At 46.6% G+C, this 14,966-nt stretch overlaps 1 protein-coding gene across 1 annotated transcript in view; it reads right to left on the bottom strand.

Moving 5' to 3' along the window:
• Nucleotides 1-12,177, bottom strand: part of EXTL3 (exostosin like glycosyltransferase 3) — a 132,514-nt gene extending 120,337 nt beyond the window's left edge. Inside the window, exon 1 of the mRNA XM_032143944.2 lies at nt 12,112-12,177. The gene's annotated coding sequence lies outside the window, so the exon portion shown is untranslated. The remainder of the gene's footprint in view (nt 1-12,111) is intronic.
• Between the last annotated feature and the right edge of the window lie 2,789 nt (nt 12,178-14,966).

Genomic DNA, 14,966 nt, shown 5'->3' with positions numbered 1-14,966 from the left:
GCAGTGTGACAGGTGGTAGGACAGGAGGTAGAGTGTGGCAAAAAAGCAGATGTCAGCCGGGCGCGGTGGCTCACCCCTGTAATCTCAGCACTTTGGGAGGCCGAAGCGAGTGGATCACTTGAGGTCAGGAGTTCAAGACAAGCCTGGCTAACATGGCAAAACCCGTCTCTACTAAAAATACAGACAATTAGCTGGGCATGGCGGTGACCGCCTGTAATCCCAGTTACTCTGGAGGCTGAGGCAGGACAATCACTTGAACCCGGGGGGTGGAGGTTGCAATGAGCTGAGATTGCGCCACTGCACTCCAGCCTGGGCAACAGAGTAAGACTCCATCTCAAAAAAAAAAAAAACAACAGCAGACGTGGTCATCTCTTCCGGGATGGGCAGAAAGAGCCAGGGAGGGCCTCCCGGAGGAGGAGGTGGCACTTCAGCAGAATCTTGAAGGCTGAGGATTCCGCCAGGTTGGGAAGGTGTGGAGGGGTGGGAAACGGAGGGATCCGCAGAGGATAAAACAGCATGAAGGGTGTAACAGACTTCTTCCTGGGTGCTGCGAGCTCCACGACCTGAGCAGAGCCGGGGGTAGGGAGCGATCAGGAGGGGAGTCCTGACAAGGAAGTGACAGGGGCCAGACAGACACATCGTGGCTTAAGAACAATGAAGAACTTTGGACTCTATCCCGGCCCAGTTGTGAATCGATCATTTCTACTCCTTGGTTTAGCTTAGATGAGAATTTTAAAAGAGAATTTTTGCTAAAACATAAAGGGAAAAGCAATGAAATACAAAAGCATAAAAACAAAAAGCTCAGAGATCCCAGATTTCTCAGCCTGCTCCACTAAGTTCTGGCCCCAGATGGGCTTGGCCCCAGCCCTGTTTCTCTCCTCAACCCAACCCACGTGGATGCCGGGACTGTCCAGCATAGGCCTCGTCCATGGTCTCAACAAGGGGGCAGATGGGATTTCCACTCCTACCAGATTCCATGTCTGAAAAGTCACCCCTGGGCGATCTTGCTAACACAGAGGTCGGCTGAGTTTCTGTTCTGTAGCTGCCCCTGGAGGTCTTGTTCTAAATCAGGGATCAGCGAACGTTTTCTGTCAAGGGCCACATGGTAAACATGTAGGGCTGTGCAGGCCATTCGTATCTCCGTCACAGCCACTGAAGATTAATGCAGTGCTGATGGCTTTAAATGGCACGTAACATCTTTAGACGGCATGTCAACAAAAGGGCATGAATGTGTTCCAAGGAAACCTTATAAACACTGAAATTTAAATTTCTATCATTTTCATGTCATAAAATATTATTCTTATTTTTTTGAGACAGAGTCTCGCTCTGTCACCCAGGCTGGACTGCAGTGGGGCAATCTCAACTCACTGAAACCTCCGCCTCCTGGGTTCACGTGATTCTCATGCTTCAGCCTGCCAAGTAGCTGGGACTACAGGCGCCCAACACCACGCCCGGCTAATTTTTGTATTTTTAGTAGAGATGGCCAGGCTGGTCTCAAACTCCTGGTCTCAAGTGATCTGCCCACCTCAGCTTCCCAAAGTGAGATTACAGGAGTGAGCCATCACACCTGGCCTGATTTATTTTTTTATTTTTATTATTATTTTTGCAGATAGGGTCTCATTCTGATGCCCAAGCTGGAGTGCAGTGGTGCAATCATGTCTCACTGCAGCCTCAACCTTGCAGGCTCCAGTGATCCTCCCGCCTCAGCCTCCTGAGTAGCTGCGAATACAGGCGTGCGCCAACACACTTGCCTAATTTTTAAATTTTTTGTAGCGATGGGGTCTTGCTATGTTACCCAGGCTGGTCTTGAAATCCCAGCCTCAAGTGATCCTCCTGCCTCAGCCTCTCAAAGCACTGGGATTACAAGTGTGAGCCACGACACCCGGCCTCTATTTTAATTTTTTTTCCCAACGATTTAAAAATTTACACACCATTCTTAGCTCATGGACTACTAAAACAGACAATGGGCCAGATTTAATATTTTTATTATTTATTAATTTTAAGCAAATGATACTAATATATACCATCTGCTGAGCATCTTCTAGTTGCCAGGTAGTATGTACCACAGAGAGTTGCTATTAAGAATAAATGTGGCCAGGCATGGTGGCTCACGCCTGTAATCACAGCACTTTGGGAGGCTGAGGCAGGCAGATCACCTGAGGTCAGGAGTTCGAGACCAGCCTGGCCAACATGGTGAAACCCCGTCTCTGCTAAAAAATACAAAAATTAGCTGGGTATGGTGGCGTGCCTGTAAATCCCAGCTACTTGGAAGGCTGAGGCAGGAGAATTGCTTCAACCCAGGAGACAGAGGTTGTGAGCCGAGAAGAACCACCATCGTCATTCCCGCGGGGAAAACAAAAAAACTCCCCTCAAAAAAAAAAAAAAAAAAAAAAGAATAAATGAGATAATGCAGTTAAAGCACTTAGCAGAGGGCCTGCACTAAGGTCTCAATCATTGTTAGCACTCATTATTATTACTATTATTATTGTTTATATATCTTATCTTTAATTGGCAAAACAACCAAGAAATACGAGATAACTCTTTTTTTTTTTAAATGAAGTTTCACTCTTATTGCCCAGGCTGGAGTGCAATGGCATGAACTCAGCTCACTGCAACCTCTGTCTCCTGGGTTCAAGCGATTCTCCTGCCTCCGCCTTCCAAGTAGCTGGGATTACAGGTGCCCAGCTAATTTTTGTATTTTTAGTAGAGACGGGGTTTCACCATGTTGGTCAGGCTGGTCTCGAACTCCTGACCTCAGGTGATCCACCTGCCTCAGCCTCCCAAAGTGCTGGGATTACAGGCGTGAGCCACCACGCCTGGCCCAAGATAACTTTTTTTGGGGGGGCGGGGGGCGGGGTGGGACGGAGCCACACTGTGTCGCCAGGCCGGAGTGCAGTGCAGTGGCTCAATCTTGGTTCAGTGCAACCTCCGCCACCCAGGTTCAAGTGATTCTCTTGCCTCAGCCTCCCAAGTAGCTGGGACTACAGGCGGGCACCACCACACCCAGCTAATTTTTGTATTTTTAGTAGAGACAGGGTTTCACCATGTTGGCCAGGATGGTCTTGATCTCTTGACTTTGTGATCCACCCACCTCGGCCTCCCAAAGTGCTAGGATTACAGGCGTGAGCCACTGTGCCCGGCCCAGGATAACTCTTAATATCCCATTGAGGATCAGAAAATTAAGTACTTTGTGAAACTAGCAACTAGCAGACCTAGGATTTGAACCTGATATACCTGACTTCAAAGTCCATGCCTTTTCCATGGCGTCACCCTACCTCCTGTTTAGTTTATCAGAAGCATATTCCCTGGTTGGTTGCTAATCCCTGGTCTGCCCATCAGCAGCAGGCATTATCATCCCCAGAGCCTGCTATCTTGTGTCAGGATTAGCACAGGACTTATTCTATTCTTGTTTTAACACTTCAATGCCTGTTGGACCGCTTAGCTCTTATTTCATGCCAAGGGATCCTCTGCCCTGTAGCACAGAGAAAATAACTGAGCTCAGAACAATGAGAACTTTTCCAGTCCTCTCACTTCTCCAGGTTCTTCTGATGACTCATCGCCAGGTAACTTCCTGAAAGTGACTCTCCCAGAATCCTAGCACACCAGGATTCTAACAGTAAACCACTTTAGACATCAGTCATAACTCCAGATAGCTTCCATCAAAGGTAAGAAGAGTGCCGTGGTATAAAAACCATCAGAGCTGTCCATAAAATGTTACTGATGGTACTGTTCACAGGTTCAAAATTATATTCAAGGGAGGCCACGTGATAATCCTTCCTTGATTTAGCTCCAGAAAAAAAAAAATGTCCTCTCTAAAGTTGAATCTGTGTACTTTCTCTTACTAGAATAAGAAAATGATGTCACCCAACCTGTTTCCTTTTCTGTCGTGGCTTCTAAGAAACTTAAAGCCAAATTCTCTGCCAAAATGTCTCATCTCAGGTGTCCCACGGGATTTATTTCTGCTTCACTGCTTTGATCACTTTTATGTTTTATAATTTTAAAAACAGCTAGTCTCTACTGTGCGTCTCCTACATGCCTGGCACCACGCCATTCCTGACATGCCTTCCTTCTTTCTGCACACATTTCCTGATATACCTTCTTTCTTTCCTGTATGCATTTCCAGCAAAGTTCTTTGACACCTCACCCACTTGTCTATCTACGTGTCTGTCTTCCTCCACCCCAGTTATAAGCCTCTCAATGGCAGGCACCATGTCTTACCCATCCTTACCTGTTCTGCTCCTAACACAGTATTGCCACTAACGTGGCACTCAGTGAAAGTGTTGAATGAAAACATTAATGGATTTCTAATTCTCCCAACAACTCTGTAAAGTTGTTACTGCATTTTACAGATAAGGAAACATAACATTCTGGTAGGTTAGGTAATTTTTCCAAGGTTCCAGAGTTTGATAAGTGGTTTCAAAGCTGGTCATTGTTTTACTAAACTACCCTAGTGCCTTATTTTTTAAGTTATGTTTTATCTTGTAGTCTACAACTCAACTCTCCTGGAAGCAAGCAGGTACAAATAGTGGGTTAATGTATTAGTACTGCTAATAAAGACATACCCAAGACTGGGTAATTTATAAAGAAAAAGAGGTTTAATGGACTCACAGTTCTAAATGGCTGGGAAGGTCTCACAATCACAGCAGAAGGCGGAGGAGCAAAGGCACATCTTACATGGCGGCAGGCAAGAGTGTGTGTGCAGGAGAACTCCCCTTTATAAAACCATCAGATCTCATGAGACTTATTCACTATCACGAGAACAGCATGGGAAAAATATGCCCCCATGTATCAATTACCTCCCACCAGGTCCCTCCCACAACACATGGAGATTATGGGAGCAACAATTCAAGATGAGATTTGGGTAGGGACATAGCCAAACCATATCAGTTAAAAAAGAAAAAGAGGCTCTATCTACCTTTATGCATCATCGTGATGAGTCAACCTGGCTTTATCCTTAGAGGTCACAAGATTGGGATGTTGTCCCAGGAAAATTGTGGTTCTTCCAGATTGCACTCCCTTCCACGTCTCTCTCTCTCTCTTTGCATCTCTGCTTGTCTCTGAATAGCTCTCCTTTTAGTCTGTCTTTTGGGTTTTCTGCTGCATGTGTCACTCTGAACCTCCATGCAGGCATTAAGACCTCCAGGCAATCCCCATACCTGGTCTCTGCCGGAGCAAGTTACACTAACAGGATTCCAGTCCTTCTGCATCTTAGAGCCCATAGACACACATCCGAATTGGAATCCTGTGGCTCTGGGTGGCTTCCTTGATGGAACTGAAACTCTCTCTGGCATTTGGCACCGCCCACCTTCATCTAATATCATCTCCCCTCCAACTCTACCTATTCCTAAGTGGCCCCATCCAGCAGTCAATGAAAGCTTACACAAAAGGAGTTTATGTCCAAGAGCAACTAGCAGAACATCTAGAATAAAGATGGCAGATGGTTGTTACTAGATAGAAAAACTAGAAATTGGAGAAGATATTTGACACGTTGTCAGCCCTCAGATATTTGATAATGAATGAATGAATGAACTAACTCACTCTAACATCACCACTTTCCCACCTTGATACCTAGACAGCCAGCAACCAAACCCCAAATTCTAAGCACCCAAATCTCTTCAGCCATGGTAGTCCTATGGATGTGCTGTAGCAAGACTGATTGAGATGGAAAACTCAGTTTGTTTTCTGCTTGAAAAACAAGCCAGAGCACAGCTTTGTCAGTCAGCCCAGAGATTCCTTCTCAGTACCAGGCACTGGTTGTCTTTCAGGGGGAATTGGAGGGTGGGGGTGGGGGAGGGTGGACAGATTTTGGCTTCACATCCTCCCTTTGCTTGAAGTTGCTCAGTGACCCTAGGCAGTCACTGGATAGCTCGGGCCTCACTGTTCTCATCTGTAAAAAGAGGAAGTTGAACTAAATGCCATCTCTGCCACCTTCCAGCTTCTTATTCTGTGATTTTTCCTCCAGGAATCCAGCCAGCATTCTTTCCTTGGGCTGGAATCTATGAGATGCCCATTTTAATCTTCCTGATTGCATTTCCTAGTCTTCCTTATCACAAATCTGTCAGGAATTGGAGACCAGCCTGGCCAACACCGTGAAACCCCATCTCTACAAAAAATACAAAACTTAGCCAGGAATGATGGTGTGCACCTGTAATCGCAGCTAACTCGGGAGGCTGAGGCAGGAGAATTGCTTGAATCTGGGAGGCAGAGGTTACAGTGAGCAGAGATTGTGCCACTGCACTCCAGCCTGGGCAACAGAGTGAGACTCTGTCTCAAAAAACAAACAAACAAAAAAACAAGTTTGTCATAAGCTCCTAGGCCTTGGGAATCTGATCATAATGTGACATGCCATAGGACTTTTTATGTGTGTAGTAAAATAGATTGAACATAAAATTGGCCATTTTCACCATTTTTTATTTAAGCAACGAGGTTTCGCTCTGTTGCCCAGGCTGGAGCAGTGGTGCAATGCTAGCTCACTGCAGCCTCAACCTCAGCTCAAGTGATCCTCCTGCCTCAGCCTCCTGAGTCACTGGGATTACAGGCGTGAGCCACCCTGCCCAGCTATCTTAACGATTTCTTTTTATTTTTTGAGATGGAGTCTCACCCAGTTGCCCAGGCTGGAGTGCAGTGTTACGATCTCAGCTCACTGCAACCTCTGCCTCCTGGGTTCGAGCGATTCTCCTGCCTCAGCCTCCCGAGTAGGTGGGATTAGAGGCATGTGCCACCACACCCAGATTATTTTTGTGTTTTTAGTAGAGACGGGGTTTCACCACGTTGGCCAGGCTGGTCTTGAACTCCTGAACTCAGGTGATCCACTGGTCTCGGCCTCCCAAAGTGCTGAGATTACAGGTGTTGAGTCAATGCGCTCGGCTTATCTTCACCATTTTTAGGTGCAATGATCTATGACATTAAGCACGTTCACATTGTTGTGTAACCATCACCATCATCCTTCTCTAGAACTTTTTCATCTTCCCAGGCTGAAACTCTGTACCCATTAAACACGAACTCCCCACTCCTCCTCCCCCCAGCTTCTGGCAACCCCCATGCTTTCTGTCTCTATGAACTTGAAGGCTTTAGGGACCTCACACGAGTAGAATCATATAGTATCTGTCCTTTTGTGACTGGTGTATTTCACTTAGCATAATATCCTTAAGGTTCATCCATGTTGTAGCATGTGTCAGAACTTCCTTTTTAAGGCTGAATAATATGCCATTGTTTGTATTGACACATTTTGTTTATCCATTCATCTGTCCATGAACACTGAGGCAGCAGCCACCTTTTGGCTATTGTAAAGAACTTTGCTAGGTACATGGATGTACAAATATCTATTCAAATCCCTGCTTACAATTCTTTAGGCTTTAAATCCAGAAGTGGCATTGCTGATCACATGATAATTCTATGTTTCATTTTTTCCAGAACTTCTATACGATCTTCTTCAAGGAGACTTTTTTTTTTTTTTTTTTGAGACAGGGTGTCACCCAGGCTGGAATACAGTGATGCAATCACAGCTCACTGCAGCCTCTACCTTCTCAGCTCAAGTGATCCTCCTAGCTCAGCTCCAACTAGTAGCTTGGACAACAGATGCATGCACAACCACGCCAGGCTAATTTTTATATTTTTTTGTAGAGATGAGTTTTGCCATGTTGCCCAGTCTCAAGTGATCCGCCTGCCTCAGCCTCCCAAAGTGCTGGGATTAGTCATGAGCCACTGCGCCCAGCCTCGAGGGGAATTTTTTTTATTTTTAAAAAAAATTTTTTTTGAGATGGAGTCTCGCTCTGTCGCCCAGGCTGGAGTGCAGTGGCGTAATCCTGGCTCTGGCTCACTGCAATATCCACTTCCCGGGTTCATGCCATTCTCCTGCCTCAGCCTCCTGAGTAACTGGGACTACAGGTGCCCACCACCATGCCCGGCTAATTTTTTGTATTTTTAGTGGAGACGGGGTTTCACCGTGTTAGCCAGGATGGTCTCGATCTCCTGACCTCGTGATCCACCTGCCTTGGCCTCCCAAAGTGCTGGGATTACAGGCATGAGCCACCGCGCCCAGCCAGGGGACTTTTAAATGCATAAACAGCACTGCTTGAGAAGCCAGGCACTGCGGTCTCACTCCCATGCTGATGCCTGAGGTGCGGGTTTACCTGGAAGGGTTGTCCCACCTCAGTCCTCAGAGGCAAGGACCCACCTACTGTTCAGAATGAGCCCTGTATGAAAAGACTGCACCTGGGGCTCATTGTGCCTCAGTACACACTTCTGGGAAGTGGGTTAATAATACTCAATTTATAGGGTTTTTATAAGAATCAGGGATAGTGAACACAAAGCGCCTAAGTAAACACTTACAGAATGAGCCTATTAATACCCTACAAAAAGCAAAGGGTGGTTACAAAAACCAAATGAAATCATGTCTAAGAAAGCTGATAATGTCTAAGAATGCATGACCATTTGGCCACACATTCCACCAACACTGCACCCTCATCATGTCTTTCCTAATCACTGCTGCAGCCTCTTAACAGCTTGTCCTGCCTCCTACCCTCCTAAGTCCATTCTTCACTGAAGCCTCAGAGTAAGCTGCTTCAAGCAGATCTGATCCTGTTATTCTCCCACCAGAGTTTTCAGTGGCTCCCCCTGCCTTTACAAGACTTTTTATGGTGTGACTCCATCCTCTTTCTTTAGTCTTATTCTGTATCTTTCTGGGCCTCATATTTTGGTACTTTATCTCCATCATTTAAAAAAAAAATTTAATTTATTATTATTTTTTTTAGACAGGGTCTCACTCTGTTACCCAGATTGTAGTGCAATGGTGCAATCTCAGCTTACTGTAACCTCCACCTCCTGGACTGAAGAGATCCTCACACCTCAGCCTCCCAAGTAGCTGAGACAACAGGCGTGCACCACCTCACCTGGCTTTTTTTTTTTTTTTTTGGAGAAATGTGGTCTCACTATAGTGCCCAAGCTGGTCTCAAACTCCTGGGTTCAAGCAATCCTCCCACCTTGGCCTCCCAAAGTGCTGGGATTATAGGCGTGAGCCACCGTGCCTGGCCTTTACCTCCATGATTTTGTTAATGTTTGTCCCCTCTACCTGGAGCACTCTCCTCCCACTTCTGGCTAAAACTTAGTCATCCTTTAATACTAATTTCAGGCATTGATTTTTTTCAGAGGTCCGATAGCACTACGAGCAGACATCTATCATCATACCAAGAGCATAATTATCTCTGGGTTGATTTCCCCAACTAGATCAGCTTCTTAAAGTCAGATGTTAAACTATTTATCTTCATATTCCTAATCCTAGAACTGTGCTAGGGTGTTTATTGAACAAATACATAAATAGGAATAGAGTAATGTTTTTATTATTGGAAACCTGGATAGTTCATGTGTGAGTGACTATCTCCTTCAGAATAACTGCTTCTATAACCTCACATTACATGACTATTATTTAAAAATTAGGATCATTAGACAATAATGTTTTTTTTTTAAATTGGCACCACAAAGGGGGAAGCCACAGAGGAAATGCTCTGAGTTCCTCTCTATTGTTCTTTCTGCGTTCCTTTTTCCCTTCAAAATAAATGATGTGTTTTAACACAGAGCTACTCATGTCTTTATGGTTCTTCTGAGAGATGCTTCTGTTTCATCAGTGTCTTAAGAAACACGCCAGCCCCCACTTCTGAGGTCTTGATGACACAGCCTCCATTTATAGATCCTATGTGCAGTGTTTTCACTAGGAGTGAGCTAAAGCTATGAGTCCAGTCTTGCACTTAGTAGGTAAATAATCCGCAGAAAAAATGAGTAATTGGTGAGTCACTCACCTGTTTGTGTTAACTCCTCTAAATGCCAGTCTGTAACTACGGGTCAGTTTTTTAAATTTACCTCCTTTAGAAGCAAAAACTATGCCAGCTGTGCCTTTTTGGAAGCATACAGGCATTGGAAGGTTGTAAAAAACAGTGGGTCATTTTTTAAATTAACCTAACGTGTGTGTATTTACAGTTGATGTTGGAGACACTTGATCTGCTTATTTTTTTAGTTAAGTCCATGAATTTGTATTTAAATTTCTTGATCTGAGTGTCAGTGTCTTTCCATAGGAATCACTTGAGGGTTTGCGTTTACTGATGTTTGCAAACCACTGTGCAAATTTATTGTCTGAATTTAACATGTTTTTAAACTTCCTTTTAAGCTTCAAATGGTGCCTTCTAGTTCTATGGTGTCGGTGACTATTAATAACTAGATTTTGGTTTTATCTTTTGGGTTAATTGTCACTCCGGGGAAGTCAAAATGGTAATCACTAACATATACTAATTTTTTCTTGTTTTTAATCTTTTAAAGATTTGTTTCTTTTTACTCACAAATACAAAATGATTTTTATTTTTTGAGACAGGGTCTCACTCTGTCACCCAGGCTGGGGTGCAGTGAGGTGGTCTCAGTTCACTGCAACCTCTGCCTCCCAGGCTCAAGTGATCCTCCCACCTCAGCCTACCAAGTAGCTGGGACCACAGGTGCTCACTACCATGCCGGCTAATTTTTTCATTTTTTGTAGACATGAGGTTTCGCTATGTTGCCCAGGATGGTCTTGAACTCTTGAGCTCAAGCAATCCTCCCATTTCGGCCTCCCGATGTTCTAGGATTACAGGTGTGAGCCACCACACCCGGCCTCACAATGCTTTTAAATGAATATTAACGTGAGATGTGGAATATTGTATGTAATAGGCAATTCATAATTTCACATTTTGAAAAAGAACTGATAATTCCAGAGCAAAGTACTCAGAGTTCGTTAAGGACCAGCAAGAATTTCTGCTTAACAAAATATTTAGAATCCCAACAACTCTGAGACTTACCTCCTTTCCCTGGGGATAGGTAAGGTGAGAACAATTTGAAAGAATTTTCTTCAGTTCTGGGGATGAGGAGAATTTTCTAATTTATTATCTCAAGTCAACAGGTATGACTGTCTAGCAAAAAAAGGAATCTGAGTTCATTGCTAGCATTTTAGACTTGGAATGAACAATAAATATAATATGAATAGTTCAACCTTCTCAGAGGCAGAAATGTTTTAAAACCAAGCTTGCCTGATTTCCCATCTGCTGTCTTTTGCTATCAGCAAATTTGTTAAGGAGGATCGTGTTTACCTGATGAGTATCTTTCAGTTTTCCTAATTATAACCTTTATTACTAAATGCCTAAAAGAGTTCACAAGTAAAATCAACCAATTCGTATTTATGGGAATGAAAATACAGGGTGAAGGTTTTAAATAAAAACATATCTTTAAAAACATGAATTGTTACATGGGGGATAAGGATCAAAAGACACACGTACTTTGCCAAGCCTTGAAAAGCAGGCAAAGATGGGGTCACCTTAGACTTTCAGCCTGTAGCCTTCAGGGCAGGACATTCTTACTGAGGGGTGAGACTGAACGGATGGAGCCTTGCAGGGTGACCCAGAAACAGGCTGAGGACAGACACCAACAAAATTCAGCATTCCGAGCGCCCCCTATTCCCGGGCTTCCAATCTGCCAAACTTAACTTTTGAAAAGCTCTAATTGTGGGATCCCAAATTAAAGTCAGCTGTGCTGAGGGGCTCGCAGGTACCGCTGGCTTTGGGGTCCGCATTCTGTGGTGTCCTCTGGGGTAGGTGTGTTTGGGGCTGCAGGGACGGGAGGGCACCCACGGCACGGGCTTACCCACGGGGACAGCGCCTCCTGACAGCGCGCGAGGCGGGCGCGTGGCAGATGCCGCTTAACGCGTACCCGAGGCAGCAGGGGTCGGGACCCCCGCCCACAGTGTGATACGGACCCCGCTGAGAGCCACACTCTCCCAGCTCTCACAGATTCCCGCCTCTGCAGAAACTCAGCCCAGCCCACCATGGAGTTGACGTCCACACTCGAGGCAGGGGGCATGGACCGCGAGCTTGCAATCGCACGCCCCAGACGCCCAAGAACAGGCGCCCCACGTCCAGCCCGCGGGCAAGACGACGGGGCCAGACAAAGAGTTTTAAAATCGATCCCCCGGGCAAAGCCCCGGCTACAGCGAGAAGTGCGAAGCCGTCTCTAAATTTTAGCAGCTCGCCGCTTCTCCCATTGGCACCACGAAGAAAAGACTTCCCACCCCCGAAAGGGAAGATCCCGAAGAGCCCCTACCTCGCTGCAGCGCCAGGTCCCGCGGTCTCCAGCGGCGGCCACTGCGGCCGGCGACAGGGCCAGCGGCCCGGCCCCGCCCTCTCCACGGTCCCGCCCCCTGAGGCCCCGCCCCCGGCTCACCGCATCCCCGGCCTCGCCGGCCGGCTCCCGATCCCAACCACCGCCCCCTCGGAGGCTCCTGGCCCCGCCCCCTAACGCCCCGCCCACCGCCTCTGCGTCGGCTCCCGGCCCTTTCCTCGGAGGCCCCGCCCCCGCCGGCTCCCGGGCCCGCCTTCTCGCGGCCTCGCAGCTGGGTTCCAGACTGTCGTGCAGGCCCCACAGCCCGGTGCATTGTGGGACGCCGCAGCCAATGCCGAGCCTGCGCTGCCTCCTGGCGGGCGCCGCTGCAACAGCACCCGCACCCGGCTGCACACCGCGGAGGGCTAGGGCGCCGAGCGCGGAGGGCGCAGGTCGCTATGGTCCCGGTAAAGCATGGAAATGAGCCGGATGCTTAGAGTGCGGGGCCACCTCCCGCTTAGCGACATAAGGAAACGCGAAAGCAGGGTTAAGACTAGGGCAAGCTTTCGAAACTAGGGAAAATCATTACAAAGGATCAAACTAAATGACGTCAAGGGGAGGGAGAAACCTGCGCGCGTCGTTTTTATTTCTGGGGAAACCACAGATCAGCTCAGTCTAGAGAAGAACGGGGTTCCGTGTGACAGGGGCTAAAACTGGAATCCAGAACTCTTCCCGTACATGCCCCGAGAAAAAGTTTAAATGCAGTTAATAAATAAATTACACAAAAATGTAGTGAAAAATGAGAATATAACATGACTAGTAAGTCACTACTTAAGAATATGAACATTGTCACTATGTGGAAATATTTCTGTCATGCGATGTTAAGTGACAAACACAACAGAAGACAGCGCGTGGCCAGTGATTTCAACTGTGGCAAATCTGCGTGTCCACAAACAGAAGAAGCAGTTTCCGAGTAGCTTAGAGTTTAATGCGTCTTAAGGTGATTTTTATTAGATCAGTTTTTAACGTTTCTGAGTGGTTGGGACTAATCCTACTTGTGGATGGCATTGCAATATTTCAGTTTTCCCTCACTGTAAGTAATAATTATAAAAAGTGATCTAGGAAGAAAACATTCTGAGGCGTTAGGGAACTATGACAATTTTGCTTGTCTGCAAACCCTGGTGGGGCACAAATGGAAAAGTACATTTAGCGGGGGAGCGTATTGGTTAGCTAGCGCTGCTGTCAGAAAGTGCCATAAGCTGGGGGGCTAAATCACCAGACGTGTGCTGTCTCACAGTGCTGGACGCTGGAAGTCTGTGTTCAAGGTGTGGGCAGCGTTGGTTCCAGTTCTGAGGACTGTGAGGGAAGATTGTTCCAGGCCTCTCTCCTGGGTTATAGATGGCCAGCTTCATGTACACGTGGCATTCTTCCTGCGTCCAAATATCCCCCTTTTGTAAGAACACCAGTCATATTAGATTTGGGGCCCACCCTACCCTACTCCAGCACGCCCTCATCTTAACTAATTACATCTGCAATCATCTGATTTACAAATAAGGTCATATTCTGAGGTACTGGGGCTTAGGACTTCAGCCTGTCAGTGGGGAGGGAGGGGGACAATTCAATGCACACCTGGAGATTCAAAGTGTAATCTTTGGAAAATCACACATACTGAATGACAAAAACAATCATAATTAACAATAATGTACATGATCTTAAATGTATCAAAAAGCTAACAATGGGCGCCGTGGCTCACATCTGAAATCCCAGCACTTTGGGAGGCTGAGAGGGGAGGATCGCTTGAGCTCAGAAGTTAGAGACAAGCCTGGGCAAGATAGCCAGACCCGGTCTCTACAAAAATAAAAAGTTATCCAGGCATGATGGTGCCCACCATAGCCCCAGCTACTCAGTAGGCTGAGGCAGGAGGATCACTTGAGCCTAGGAGTTCAGGGCTGCAGTGAACTAATGATCACATCACTGTACTACAGGCTGGGTGATAGAGTGAGACCCTATCTCTTAAAAAAAAAAAAGAAAAGAAAAGAAAAGCTAAACGGTTAAATACAGTCAAACCAAATTGATTACAATGTTTTTGTTTCTGTTTAACACCTTTGTGGCCTTTCCAGTTTAACTCCGAGATGTTAATGAGCTAAGACAGCCTAGAGGCCATGAAGCCTACATGGCGTATCTAATGTGCCTGGACTCCGGTCCAAATGCCTGAGACAGGTGTAGGGAAAGCATCTCTTGCATTTGAACCTCAGGAACATGAGAGGACATGGGTTGGCAGTTATGGGAAACAGCATCCCCATTCTTGGATGGCACACACAATCCTTCCTGCTGAAGAACTCAGAGCTCTAGTTCAAGTTCCATAGGAGCCTGCAGAATGTGCTTGTGAACTGAGCCCTCTCTCAGTTAGCCTGACCACAGGGGTGAAATGAGAAGTTCTACAATGTCAGGGAGCACTGGCCCTGCCCCCTGAGGTGGTGGGGACCTAGCAGATCTCAGAGAAATGAAGCCCTGCCTGGCACTGTGGGATTAGTTTTTTCTTGCAGGAGTCTGTCTGCAAGAATCAGAAGCCGGCCAGCCGCGGTAGGTCACACCTGTAATCCCAGCACTTTGGGAGGCCGAGGCGGGTGGATCACGAGGTCAGGAGATCGAGACCATCCTGGCTAACACGGTGAAACCCCGTCTCTACTAAATATATTTTAAAAATTAGTTGGGCATGGTGGCAGGCGCCTGTAGTCCCAGCTACTCGGGAGGTTGAGGCAAGAGAATGGCGTGAACCCGGGAGGTGGAGCTTGCAGTGAGCCAAGATTGCGCCACTGCACTCCAGCCTGGGAGACAGAGTGAAACTCCATCTCAAA

The sequence above is a fragment of the Hylobates moloch genome, unplaced genomic scaffold (genome assembly GCF_009828535.3).
Source record: "Hylobates moloch isolate HMO894 unplaced genomic scaffold, HMol_V3 SCAFFOLD_22, whole genome shotgun sequence".
NCBI classification, from domain to species: Eukaryota; Metazoa; Chordata; class Mammalia; order Primates; family Hylobatidae; genus Hylobates; species Hylobates moloch.
This window is presented reverse-complemented; position numbering and strand designations above follow the sequence as displayed.